The sequence below is a fragment of the Mesoplodon bidens genome, assembly GCF_964165515.1.
Source record: "Mesoplodon bidens genome assembly, chromosome: 8".
NCBI lineage: Eukaryota > Metazoa > Chordata > Mammalia > Artiodactyla > Ziphiidae > Mesoplodon > Mesoplodon bidens.
The window spans coordinates 96,522,699-96,538,242 of record NC_138165.1 but is presented as its reverse complement, the minus strand read 5'-3'; positions in this window follow the sequence as shown (position 1 = coordinate 96,538,242).

Here is a 15,544-nt window from a genome sequence, read left to right as displayed (position 1 = left end):
CTTAAAGATGAAGTGAACATTTGATTATTGGGAGACTGTTGGAGCCATTAATATGAAGAAATTGGGAGGCGGTACATCAGTGGATGGGAGAACAAACTGGGTTTTAGACAGTCTCTGCCAGGCTAAGTCTTCATCCAGCCACATCTGTGAAGAAAAATGTATCTCTTTACCAAACAGGGAACAATTCCCCCACACAAGTGCATAGCTACTGGGATGGCCCATGGCGGGTTTACTCACAGTATCAAAAACTCACACTTCTTATATATTTTTAATATTTTATTTCCAGACAAATTTTACATGTAAATAAAGTAAGTGTTCACTTACAATGTATTATTTTAAGGGCTGTGTGTGACATGTCTGAGGCTGAGAGGGCCATGAAGGAGGCAGTGGTCACTAAGGCAGAAAATGGGCAGAGAGAAAATCCAGGAGACCAGAATAACCAAGGAACAATTTAGGAGAGTTAACATCTATTATTCAAACTAAGTGGTCTCCAATTCTGAAGAACCAGAAAGTTTCCTTGCTGCATCCTGCCACCATTGGTGACACCCAAACCTTTAGTAAAATTAGTCATGTACCTTAGAAAGTTAGAGTTTTCCCTCCAGTGTGAAGGAGAATGGGTAGCATACTTGAGTAGGGTAAAAATGTTGAGGAAAATAATGTCCCAGAGCTGAGTGAAAATCAGGGACCTGGTAGTAGCAGAAGATCAAGCTGCTCTGTGGTCTATTCCAGCATAGACATGTTACCCAGTCCAAGCTTGTACTGCTCACCCTCAATGCATGACAGGCCAATAAATTGAGAGATAAGTTGTTGGGGCAAGGAATAGTAACTTTATTCGGAAAGCCAGCAGAACAAGAAGATGGTGGACTAGTGTCCCAAAGAACCATCTTGTCTGAGTTAGAATTCAAGCTTCTTTTATACTAAAAGGGGAGGGGTTGTGGCTGGTTGTTGTAGACTTCTTGGTGCACAAATCCTTTGTTCTTGCAGCTGTCCAGGTAGGTCTGGTCACGATGTTCTTGTAAACCTCCAACAAGACAAATATTATTTTCTGTTTTGTAACTTTTTATCTCTATATGAAATGGAAAAGTGTTATACCTTTAAAGGTCAGAGCCTTGAGAGTGGGCCATCATGTACATTTCAGGCTATAGGCAAATTTCTTTTACAAAAGGTGCAGAGCTGGCATGACTAAGCACAGGCAACAGAGCACAAGGGTTAAAGCTAAAGGAATAGATCCAGTATGGAGTCAGGTTTGTTATTCTATATTACAGACACAGATGCCCTCTTTTTCCATCAGACTGGAGCAAAAATGACCTCTTATATCAGAGTGAACGGGGAGTGTAATGCTGCTAGTTCTCTGAAGGAGACTCCTAGGAGGCAGTATACAAGGTTATCCTCATGCTGTCCCCTCACATTGCCTACCCAGGGGCCACCATGCAGGGCACACACCAGAAAAGCTTGGGGAGCTGACAGGTCTTGGTCTTTGGCAGCCTTGAAGGAAGATGGGTGAAAGAATTTTGTCAAGATAAGTCCCCCAGGAAACATGAACCTAATTCTACACTGTGTCTAAATGGCTGCTTCCTGCATGCAGTGGCAGCATTTTCTTCTCTCTCTTCCCCTCATCCTCTAGGGCAGCTCATAAGTGAAGCAGCTTATTGAAGCTTAGGTGAACAGAACGATGAATATCAATAAGACCCTTGATCCTTCTCAGTGGAGGCAAGTGGGCTGGGGCCGCCTCCCAGCTCTTTGAAAGACAAGAGGCTATTCTGACCGTGTACTTTTTTAACCTATTCTGTAGAGGCAGCGATCACACACTGCCATAATTCCATTAGTTAATGAATACTTTAAGAATGTGTCCATTGTAAAAATACACTTAAAAGTTAGTCAACTAATTACCTCTTCTGTTAATGTTTCCTCCTGTTTTTTTCAGCCTTCTAATCTAACTGAAACCCTATGGGAAAGATATGATTAATTCTTGGATTTACAATCTTCATGTGATTGTATTGGTAGGTTGAGAAAGGAAAGAACTATTCTGATTCTTAATATGAGGCAAGCATGTTATTTCTGTCTACCCTTGCCCATGGCAGACCTATGATTATTATGGTCTTTCTTGTTGAACCTAGACTCAGCTTCAGAATTCTACTTGATACATGTAACAAGGCAAATTCTAGCAATCAATCAGTTCCCATAGGAGGAAGTAATTAGCCAACTTCCATGTAATAGAAAAAGAACCTGATATAGTAGGAGGAGACCTGGGTTATAAACTCATTTCTTTCAGTATCTAGCTGTGACTTTAGGCAAATTTCTTAATCTCACTTGGCCTATGTTTCTTGTCTTTAAATGGAAATACCTCAGTGACATTATGTCATATGTGCAAATTCAACTTGTGCAAATTCAACTGTATATATTCAGCAAATAAGAAGAACAATAATATTGGGTTCTTCCCCAAACAAACTTTTTGGTCAGCCCAATAATAATAGTTTTTCTACAAGAAAATCTCAAATGATTATAAATTACATCATCTGGTATTCAACCAAAGAAATAGTGACCTCTTTCAATGTAGTAGGAAAAACTGGTTGGATTGGCGTCATGAGGAAAGTGAAATAAACACAAAATAATTTATGCTATTTTCATGAACTTTTAAAGATATTTTTAAGGGCAATTTTGACTCTACACAATTTTTGCCTGAGTGCTAATTATACATGCAACCCCATTTAAGGAATGACTGCACTCTAGTAAATGTCAAAGCTAATGAGTGGTTGTGAGGTTAAATGAACAAAAGGGGTGAGAGAATTTTCGAATGTAAGAAAGCACTACCCAAATATAAAGCTACACTATGATGGTGGTGGTGGTAGTAATATGAAACCCAGTGTGTCCAAGAGAACATTAACTTTTTGCTAATGAGAAACCATTATCTATATTCACCACCTAAAACTTGTTGTGTTAGGTTTTCTTTTGTGTTAAGAAGTGATCTACCTCTCTATGGATTCTCTCACATTCTTATACATCCATGACATCCTAGAGAAGCTTTGTGGTAGAGTCTTACCTGTATTCAATCAGTTCAGATGATGCAGATGGGATTTAAAGGTGACACTGTGGGAGGGTAGGAAGGATTTGGAGGTGGGTGTGGACTTCTGAAGGCTTGACTGTGCTGCTTGATGGGAACCTGAAGATACTGGAGATATTGTACAAGAGAGAAGACTCAGACAAGCTAACCCCTCAGCACAAGCAGTGAGAATAGAAGAATGGGTTAGCTTAATGGTTCCAAGTCTAGGAGATGTTTGGTGATTTGCAATGGATGGGACTATGTAATATTCAGGCAAGAGTAGAACTTAGCAGAAATGAGGTCCTCATTTGAACACTGAGGATGAAACATCAGCCAGACCTCCATATCTCCAAGATAATGGAAAGGATCTTAAGGTTGGTTGCCAAAGGGTACTGAGATCTAGAAAGAAAATTAGGAAGATCTAGTATTGAACTAAAGATGGAATCTTCTAAAAAGTAGTGGTACAGAGAGGATCAGAAGGTCCAGAACTGTCGCTGGGATAAAATTAGGTTATGCATTGGCTTGACGAAAGGCCCCATCTCAGAAATTTTAGAGTTTACTCTTTACCAGAAAGCCATGATGGATTAAGAAAGAAGTCCATTCTCAATGTCAGTGTTTCACAACTGAACCTAACCAAAATAGACATTAATCTAACATGCCAAAAGATTGGGGGATAGAAATCAGAAAATGATAATCATTGATCGCTAATTTCTATGTTGCTGTGTATAAAACAAAAAATTATTTATCACAATTAAAGTGTTGGTCTCATGGCTTTGGATTAATTAGGCAAACCACAAATCCAGTTTTGAGGCCTAGAGAAAATATTCCTTAATAATCAAGCTTTGAGGCTTCCCTGGTGGTGCAGTGGTTGAGAATCTGCCTGTTGATGCAGGGGACACAGGTTCGAGCCCTGGTCTGGGAAGATCCCACATGCCGTGGAGCAACTAAGCCCGTGAGCCACAACTACTGAGCCTGCACATCTGGAGCCTGTGCTCCGCAACAAGAGAGGCCACGATAGTGAGAGGCCCGTGCACCGCAATGAAGAGTGGCCCCCACTTGCCACAACTAGAGAAAGCCCTCGCACAGAAATGAAGACCCAACACAGCAAAAATAAATAAATAAATAATCAAGCTTTGGGTAGACAGTGATGGCAATGCAGACCCAATCACAAGTGTTCCCACTGTTCTAGTGACAAGGAGTAATTGTGATTTCCAGTCATTTTCAAACTTCCTTACTTATAACGTTTTGACTGGCTTCCACCCAAATGCCTGTCCAGAGGCCAGAAAGCAATACTAAGAAGGAGAGAAATCAAGGAATATTAGGCAAAGAAACTTCTGGCACTTTAACGGAGAAGAATAATATGAGATTTGAGTAAGAGAAAGCTGTCTCCAATCCCCTGAAACTCTTGTCTTTTTTTTTTTCTTGGAAGATAGATACACTTTAGTAGAAAGGGATGTGTGTGTGTGTGTGTGTGTGTGTGTGCAGGGTTTTGTTTTGTTTTGTTTGGCTATGTTATTGATTTAAAACATGGTGTTCTGAATACTTCTTTTTTTTTAATGGCAGGGCTCAAAAATATTGATAGGCATAAACTTATCTCACTTCCCAGCCATTCTTCTTCATTTTCAAACCATCTTTCAGGTCTGATTTTTCATTATCATATTTGAGAATTTCAAGTAGAATTAAGTTACCTCAAAGGAGAGCTTATAACATTTGACTGTTTTGCACGCACAGGCACACACACACACACACACACACACACTCCCTCCCTCCCTCTCTTCTCAGCTTGTATGATTTCCATTGCAAAGAAATTAGAGCAATTTGGCAGAAATCCCAACTACATCTCGGTGGTGATCTATTAAAATTAGACCCAGATGAAAATGTGTGAAATCATATTTTAGAAATTTAAATTTTATTAGGCCACTTTTACTGTGTATTTTTCTTTATTTTTCTGAAATCTAGTCTCTCTCTTCTTTCAATGATTCTTCTAACACCACATTTGTAAAGGCTACTAACAGATTTCATAGAATATGCTTGCCGATTTGCATGAATACGTCTATTGCAAAAGAGATACAGCCTACGGGGAGTATGAAAAAGATTTCTCTCTTTGAAGGCTAGTTTTAATGTATCATTTAATAATTCATGTAAATATTGTGCAAAGAGAGAGTTAATGTTCTCCCCGTCTCAATCCTCCTGTTATCTGAGATTCCCACATGTCCCCAGTCCTGATTTCATGTATTCTAGAGGTTGAGTTAAATAGATTTCAGTTAGCTAGATATGTCCAGGAGCTGTAAACGGACACAGGAATGAACAAACAACCACACAGAAACTGCACAAGAAACCTGCTTCTACATGTGTTTACAGTTCATTGTACTCAACATTTAAAGTTGTGATGACTCGTTTTTATTGCTTGGGTGTTATCAGGTATCAGGACCACATTCAAGAATATGGTAAAAGCCAAAAATGAATGACACTGATAAAACAACTTGGCCATCATTTTATTTCTTCTAAAAATAATACTAGTAAAAGAAGTGAGTGCCTTCCTCTAAAATATCCAAAGAAGGCATTTATTTATCCAACATTTACCACAATGGTTTTTAAACAATATAAGGAGACTATTAAAATGCACATTATTGGGACACTATTCTGATTTAGTGGGGCCTCCTTAGGGTTTAGAAATCTGCATTTTAACAAGTGTCCCAGGCGATTATTCAGACAATCCTTGAATACCAATTTAAGAAGCCCAGCCTTTCTTGAATGCTTCAGGAAAGACAGTTTCTGTAGCTTTCAGATTTAGTTTCCTAGACTACTTTCTTGCTTCTCAGACATTGGCATGGTCCAATTACCCCACAAGGATAGAACTCCATGGAAACTTAACCAAAAATAGATGAAAATGAAGGATGAGGTATAAAATATTTTTCTGAAGACTATGCCCAGTTTTCTTTTGGTCTGCCATCTGATAGCTTTTAGATCTTGTTCTTTTTTAAGATCTCCAAATTAGCATTTTTAAAAAACAAAATATTTCAAAGCCTTTTGATTTAACGGAGTTCTCCAAGATTAAAAAAAAATTTTTTAATGCTCTTATTGTTTCTAACTGTCAGAGAACATGAAAATAATCTCAATTCTGCATATAATTTTTAATTCATTTTAAAAGTTTTTTTCTACATTCATTAGCAGATGATCGCTATGCAAAGCTCATGAAGATGGAAATATTTATGCTAATTTTTACCTATTCTGCTGCACATCAAAGTTCACATGCCTACATTTCTACTGTATTTTTGAGCAAGTGTATGAAATAATAACAGTTGTAGTCATAGTAGGGTGGTTGTGGTAGTTAATATTTTCTTGGAGCAGCTAATATGCTCAAGGCATAGCAATAATGACTTCAATTACATTATCTAAAGTCTATCACAGCAGTCTCATAAAGAAGGGAAAGCTTCACTGCAGCTTACAGATTAGGAAACCGAGGCTAAGGTTTACTTGCCTATGGTCATAGAGATGGTAATTGACACCAAATGGACATGAACCTCAGGGCCACCTGTTCCAATGCCCATTTTTGTAACCACACTGTGGTCCAACTGCCAGCACCAAAATAATTGTTGATGCAGTTAAACTCTGTTTCTTACAGTATCTACAGACATTAAGTCAAATATCTTCAGCTAAGAAAACCTACTAGAAATGGTTCATGATTTTGATTCCACTCTGTCTTTGAACATTTGTGCAACATCCCAAAACCATATTATAGAAATTGTACTCAGCCATTTTACTAAATATAATTTTAAAAAAACATTTCTGAGAAAGGTACATAATCAGTGGGGAAGGGGCACCTGTCTTCCTTGCTTGTCTTCACATCACTGGTTCACATTCTTCCCAACTGACGTCACTGAGGTTGTTACCTTGAGATGGAAAGACAAATTGAGAAACAGGCAGCCATTGGGAAGGCTTCTCACCCTGACCCAGATGAATCACTTCCTCTTCCTCCAAGACTGAACAACAAAGGCAAAATCCTCTCTTTTCATATTGGAGGCAAACCTTAAAATGCAAGTACCACAGAATCCAGAAATACAGACTCAGGTAATTGTCAAATGTCCCCTGGGAATAGGTTTCAACGTGTAGAAAGGAAGAGAATTTGACTGTGTGTCAGGAGAGTGAAAACACATGAAGGCAAATGGAAACAGAAGATGCCTCCCTAGTTCACTAAGTAACTGGGTCCTCCTTGTTTGACCTCTCAGAGAAGTTTCATGTTACCCTCATGAAGGTATTCAACACGTGCATGTTGCCAGCTTTGTGCTTTGAATTTTACCAGAGACTATAAATGAAATAGATATATGTTTCTATACACTCTGTACTTAGATCTTCTCCTCAGGATAGTAGGACTCTTTTTAATCACAATATCAGTGTCTTTCTATAAGATACAGCTCAATGAATACCTGTGTCAACTAAGGGTCAGGACACGTTTGTCTTTTACTTCTTTTTTTTTTAACATCTTTATTGGAGTATTTTACTTCTTTTTTATCAGTGAGAACTACAGAATGTTGCAAAACATCATCCTTTCTGCTCAGGCTGCTGGACTATCAGAATATTTAAAATATCTTATCCCATATTTCTGGTACAGTTATTGTTCCTCATTGAATACTTTCAATCTCATTATTTTAACTGACCTGTGCTAACTGCATCCATGTTTCCTAAATTATTTGAAACCCTTTGAAAATTTGGGTGTGTATGTGTATGTACACATGTGTATGTATATGCAAATATAATTTTCACATAAATGCAGTTATCTGACAAGGCAAGTCCATGTATAAAATAAAACAAATATATGAGAAATGAAAAATGCTCAATCACATAAAGAGATACGTGTCTAGAAGTTACAATGGAGATTTTCTAGATATATTATAACATGATGGGCAAGAAGAGATATTGGCTGGCATGTAGATAGAGGCACTTACTAATAGAATTCTTTCCTGTTTCTTCAGTGTATTTGAGAACATGTACTATTTGGTGCAATTTAGAACTTACAAATGATTGCCAAGTAATTGTCATTTCATATTTGTATATTAAAATGCAGTTGTGGTGTTAATAATTCGAGGCAAATCTTTTAACTTTGTCCTTAGCCATTACTTTCTCATCACTGGTTGTAATATAGATGATCAGAATTTGTGATGATGGTAATTTTTCTTGATAGATTATAATTTTATCAGGGTAACAATAAAGAAAAAGCTTGCTCTGTGTGAAAAGATTTTTTTTCCCTTGTATCTCATTTGTAACTTTCCTATTAAACAGTGGTATTTTATGCTTCAGAGAAGAATGAGAGTACTGATGTTTGGATAGTTTCATTTTCTATCATTTCATATAAATTGAACTCATTTTCACGATCTCTGAAGAATATTCTTTAATATGTGGGTTATTTTTTACTTGTATCACAGTTCAAGATAGCTGCCTTTGGACCTACAGAGTAAATCTAAAATAAAGCTTTGTTTTTCGTTCTTATCTTCTTATCACTCTGGATTTGCACGTGTTTGTGTAGCTGGTCAAATACCGAGTCTAATTTTGCCCACTACAATAAAACTATTTAAGGTTTAATCTTTCCAGTAATGTAACATGTATGGCTCATAATAATGTTAGTCTTGGTCATGAAGACTCTGCAGTGTCATCTCTGGAACCCCAACTCCACTTGGAGGCCCCTTCCTACCTGAAGGCAGTTTGAGATGGAACAAAACAAGTGACATCATTTGTAAAGTTTTGTGAAATAAGCTAAAAAGAATTAATGTATGTGGCTAATGTCATAAAATTCCAAACATGGCTATTCAATAAGTATTAAATAAACAGTTTTCATGATTAAATAATTTCTTCAACATGAAGATTTAATTCCCTATAAAAGTCTAGATTATTCTTTCAGAAGTCATCATTTTAGAAAATGCTGCTAGACTAGAATAGGAATGTCACAGGACTTTATAAAGAATCTGTAAAGAAATATATTATGGCTTTTCTCCCATAAGCTTTGGCATAAACTTCTATAACTTCTCTAAGGGAAAGCTTACTGTTTACACAATTATTTGCAAACATGGACAGCCTAGTACAGGGGAATAAATCTAGGATTTAGAATCAGAAGTATTAGGTTCAAATCCTACTTTACCACTTCCTAGCTGCTTTATGGTAGCAACTTTCTTAAATTTTTTGTCTCTGTGGAGGTGACAATAAAACTAAAGATCAGAGGAGGTGATAAATATATGTAAACCCCTATCAAAATTGTCTTTTTATTATTACTATCATAAACATTGTGTTGTTTTTATCATAAATATCACCCTTATTTCTCTATCAGATTCTGAAAAGTTAGGTTGTTTTATGAAATCATAAATAAATATATATATATTTAATTTGATGTTGGGATAGAAAATCTGTTTATCATTAAAATTAGTTTTGATGTCAGGGAATAGATTATCAGCTCCTTAATAAAGAAAGGGAGAAATAAAGGCTTGTAGGGAAAGAAGGAGAGAAAGAGGGAATATGTCAGAGAACCAAGAAGGAAGGAATCAACTTATATTTGCTGGTTATCCATATGCTAAGACAATGTTCAGGACACTTAAATATGTTCTCAATAACCTGAAAGGTCATAATTTTATCTCTTGTAACTGTCATAGAGGAAGAAAAATAATTTTCCCTTTGCCCTTCTGAGTTCTTAACTGAAGCCCCTGTAATAAAAGACAGATTAAGAGGAGAAAAACAAACAGAAGTTTATTCACATGTATACCTCATGTATGCATGGGAGATACCCAGGGAAAAATGAGTAGCTCCTCAATGTGGCTTAAAATTTAGACTTACTTACCATTTTCATAGGGAAAGAGAGGTAGGATTTATGCTTCTTAGCAGAGAGTGAATGGTTTTTAGGAAAGATAAATGGGTCCTTAGAAGAATAGATGGGAATTATGATAGTTGGTGACAAAGTTTGTCTGGATGTGGTATTGACTTCTAGACTCTTCTCCCTGACAAGGGTCAATCTTCTTTGGTTGATGAAACTCCTGGGGAGGGGATGTATGACAGTTGAATTTCTTTTGGAGGATCTGTCTTTAGAAAGGTAAGGAAAATTCAGAGACAACCTCTCCCTGCATTTCCTGTATTCCACGTGCCTATAGCTCAAAATAATCAATATACCAAAATGGCCCATTATGGTATGGCAAGTCCTGAAGTCCTACAGTCATATTTTGGGGTAACATATTCTGCTACTCTTCACTGTGGAAGAAACTGAAATTAATCATCTGCCCAGGACAAAGCCAGAAATCAAGCCCCATCTGACTTACTCCAGAAAATCATCGTATTCCCGCAGTAGCTAGTGCACTGGGTATATTGAGTATATATTGAGTAAACATGGAGGAATGAAGAGCTCTTTGAAGGAGGACAGGAATCTGAGCTTTCCTCTTTGTCCTCAGGAGATTATATAAAATGTTGAGGGAGACTAATAGAGTGAAAGAACTTCACCAAGTCCTCTCCTGTTTTACCGCCCTGACATTCATGGGAAGGCTTTCCTCCTGAGGGCTTTCAATGGTTGATTTACCATGTCGTCTTCTTCTCCCCCTCCATCTACCTCCTCACTGAGTAATCAACATACAACTTAGATGATTCAAGTAATAGGTGGTGGTTGCTGGGATACTGTCACCAGCCTCAGATGTCCTGAATATGAACAGCTATTTTATTTCTATAGCACTTCTTTTTAGCCATTTTTGCATATTGCATACATATTAACTTAGGAAACACATGACTCTACATTACTTATATTCCAACTGAGGTACCTTACATACTGTTTTAGGTGCAAAGATTTATATATGGGTAATGAGTTTCCAGAAAAAGGTCTGAATTCTGTGCATGTCCATAGGCATTCATTGTTCGTCTATGGGCAAGACAGGAAATGGACACACTGCATTGATCCTTTCAAACATGAGGCTCAGAGGCAGTGCTGAAGACATCCTTAAACTCTCAATGAAAATGTTAGACGAGGAAAGATTTCATTTGGTAGGAGAGAAAGTGTACTATGTTGCCCAGGGGATATTGATTGAATATCCTTGGTGTGGATACAGTCATTCTCAGAGAAGTTCACTGTGTTTGGGGAAGGCGGGTTGGTGGGGTCATACTAAAGTGAAAAAACTAACTCAGATGAAAAGAACAACCCTACTAGTGTGAATTAATAGATGACAATTGCAAGACTGTAAGGCCCATGAGGGGGAGACTATGTCTACACAGCCACCATTGCATCCCCAGTGCCTTGCATGGGACCCACACCATCGGGGGTGCTTATTACCATTTGAATAAATGAGTGAGTGGATAAAAGTCTGTCCTGTGCTGAGAACCAACAAAATAATTTTATCAACGATGGAAAGAGATTCCTTCCCCATCTTTAGGACAATAACTTCCCATGTGGTAATGCATCTAGGACCACAACAAGGAAAAAAAATACCACATCCAGAAAGTTGCAAGGACAGTGAAGGCACTGCAGAAACTTACTAAGTATGCTCAGTGTATAGTAGACAGAGAGCCATGCGGGGGCAAAGAGGGAAACTATAATGACTTTCCAAGAATACATGTGAACCATCAAAGGGACTCTGCCATCACAAGGGAGGGACTTGGGGTTTGGGGTCCAGAATTATAGTGGTGGCACCCAGAGCCTATGACACTTCCTAGTGGGAAGTATAAACACTGTATTTTGCATCTTTCAGGCTTGTATGTCCTGGGAAACAAGTACATACATATTTAATTCAGTTAAAAATTACTTTCAATTGGCAGATGTTGGGATATTAGCTTCAGAGTAGTGAGAAGTATTAAAATATTCACTAAATACATCAATACATTGAGCCATCTGTGGGCTTTAAAATTGTATTCTGTATTCTATTATGGAAATACACATTCAATGTTAAGTGAGGAAGGCAAACCAAAAAACTATATGTACACACTGTGTTTACAACTATGTTAAAATTTACAATTATGGGATTTGAGAGAGAGAAAGACCATTTGATTATTAGTAAGTATGTAAATACTTGGCATTTTAAAGTTTACAGAGTATTTCCCTGTAAATTTCTATACAGTAAACTTCATTATAAAGAAAGTAGTTGTCCTATCTAGCCAGTCAAACCACATATAGTCAGATGGAGATGTACTGTGTCCCAATCCTACAATAACACAGAAGGACCATAATGTAGGATATTCAGTCTATACTGGCTTTATCAGTAAAAGTAATTGATTTACCAGCAGGCATACAGGCTGAGGAAAATAGCATTAATAAACTTTAACATGAGTTTCCCTAAACAAGCTTTATTGTTTTGTATTTAGGTTATACTGAGTCAATAGTCAACTAGACACTGAAATTCAATTTAGCAATATTATCAATTAGGTAGACTATTTCACAATAATCATTTCTTGCATTTCATTCAGACTCAGTGAATATCACATCTTTCCCCTGATGGTCATTTTCTTCTTAATTAAAGAACCAGGAAGGTTCCTGAGCTTCCAGTCTGGAAAGAAGATGGAAAGTGTTGAGTAGAAACCCAATTAACAGAAGTGCTTTGCATATTTCACCACTTTTCTGTAAACAGATGTTCTGTTAGCTGGCCAGACTACAAGTGCCTGAGTCATATGAGAAACATAATTACTGAAAGCCTTTAATGATAAATAAAATCCAGCTCTCACCTGCAAAGACTCCTCCAGAAGCCTTTCATATGCGTGGTCTTCAGCGTTTTTTTATTCTTCTCCTAACTCTTGGTCCCATATTCCTGTACTGTCCTCTCTGCTTTGTTTCTCTCTTAGAGGGTTCAGAATAGGGAGAAGAATATTAGAAGTAAAGGAACTGAGAAACTGGATGAACAGAGTGTTTGTCCTGTAGACCTCTCCAAGTTCTGTCTAGAAACTTCAGGTTCTAATATACTGGGGAGATATGTACTTTTAAAAAAATTTTATCTTGGAGTATAATTGATTACAATGTTGTGTTAGTTTCAGGTGTACAGAAAAGTGATTCAGTTATACATATACATATATCTATTCTTTTCAGATTATTTTCCCATTTAGGTTATTACAGAATATTGAGTAGAGTTCCCTGTGCTATACAGTAGGTCCTTGTTGATTATTAATTTTGTATATAGTAGTGTGTATATGGTAATACCAAACATGTACTTTCCTGCTTAAAATCTTTTAAGATTTAGTGGACAACAGAGTAATTTATAGACACCTGTCCCTGGTAGATTCAACTTCACTTGTGACTGGTCTGACCTGCCATTTTGGACACGGTGATCAGGGTTTGGAACAGAAGACAAGATAAGAGAGGAGGGGTCCTTTCTCCTTTTCCTATCCTCATGCTCAAAGCTATGCATCACGGGAGTCGTGGTGGGCAAGGTGGCAATGGGAGAGGGGTATCAAAGACTGGAAGTAAATGGAATGCCAGTTAATCCTTGTTCAAGGCAATTAGCAGCAATTGCTTTCCAAATCTCAATCTTTCAGTTAGCCATGAATTAGGGAGACACAATTCAAGTCACAGCTGCCCTAGCCACCAAGCCCCACGTGGTTCTAAGGCATCACAATAACTCCTTCCTACAAAAGGAGCCTCACCCAACTTGATGTTTTAAACCCTTTCTGTTACTGAGAAATTTCCATGGACTCATTCAAAAGTCATACCTCTACACTTTTTACTTCTTTCAAGCCTTTTGGGGGAACTCTTTCCCAAGAATAACCCTGCACATTTAATTATTTCACCTCTCATACAGTCCCCCAAACTTTTGCTCAGGGTTTGCTCAGATTTTGTGCCATTAAATCACTCTGAACTGCTGATGCCAGAAGATTATACCCAACACTACCACCTGTTCTCAAAGGACAGTATCAGAATTCCCCAGCCTAGGCTGCAGACTGATCAAATCATGTGATTAATTGCAACTCTCCAGGCTGGCATTCTTTGCACTGTGGAGAGAGAGGTTGCTAGAGAAATGCCTTCAGGGATCAAGCTGTTCACAAGCCATTACAAAGGGATGATGGTGCCATAAAGAATGGCTGCTATGAAGAAATCCCATTGTTAGTCCAGAAGGCCAGTGTCACATCTTATTGGTTATGCCAGATGCAGCTCATTCAGACCCCGTTTGCAAGAGGCCTTGGCTAGAAGCTCTGGTACTTTGGAATTGATAGTGAAGTTAAACCATTTGGCTCAGGAGCCAGAACATGCCTGATAATTCAGGCTCAGTGTGCTAATGAAACTACCAAAAACCATGATCAATAATACACATTGGATTTGTTGAACCATAAAGAGAATATACTTTTCAATTTTGAAAGACTTTCTCAAAATAGCTTCCCATGTCTGCAGTTTTCCCTTAAACCTTATTCCACCTGCAGCCATCACAACTCTGTCACAAAGATAATATTCACCTCTGTTGAGCTTAGAGACTGAGTTCCGAGGATTCATATCCAATATTTCTCATCATCGTGTCTCCTTGTCCACAGGCACATGGTATAGCTAAATGCATGGGGTATCCCACATGGAAGCTACTTGATTTTACAAACAATCCCCCCCTCCCCATCACCTCTCTATATTACAGTTTTGGACTCCAGGTGTTACCTTAGCCGGATGCACCCTAGCGTGGGTCTTCATGTCCCCTACTGTCTCCTCAATCCAAGTCTCATAATTTCAAAGGCAAATATGTTCATATTGAAGGCAAATGCTTTGACATAATCTAATTTGAAACAATTCTTACAAATTAATATTACTACAGCGACCTCCAATTTATTATCAGAAGAGTTGTTCTTAAATTCACAATCACTTTTTAAATTTGTAATATTTTTTCCATGGGTGCTGAAACAGAAACCTTTGAATTAAGGTTAGAGTATATTTCTTACTATGTTCCTTTTAAGTAGCTTACAAGCAATGATAGATTGATAATGGCTGTCTGTATGGCTGTGGTGTGAAGAATTCAGAGGATATTCCCAAAATGAGGGAAAGCGTTCCAGGACTGATTATTAAATGTCTACTTTTGGCTTAAGGGGAAACTTCAGGTATACATGTCATATATTTGCCATCTTTCTCTTAAATTTTTCAGAAAGAATTAATTTTAAATGTTTTATTCAATAATATAATCCAATTACCAGATCAGAGGGAAGCCAACTATAGCTAGAGGGCCAATTTCTGCCACTACCTGTTCTTGTAAATAAAGTTTTATTGAAACACAGTCATGCTCATTTATTTACATGTTGCCTATGGCTGTTTTGTGCTGCAGCCAACATATTGAATAATTGTGACAGAGGTTGCATGGGCCATAAAGCCTAAAATATTCGCCATATAGTCCTTTACAGAAAAAAAAAAAAAAAGTGCCACTTCCTGATCTAGAAAGAAGGAATATTACCTTCTCGACTCCTGTCTCCATAGAGTTTATGACTAAGGCCACTTAATCCCTTCCCACTGGCTCAGCCTCACCTGGTCTTCAGTCAAATGAATTTCGTTGAAAAACTTAAGTGTATTAGCATCAGATTATCTTCATGACCTCAAAT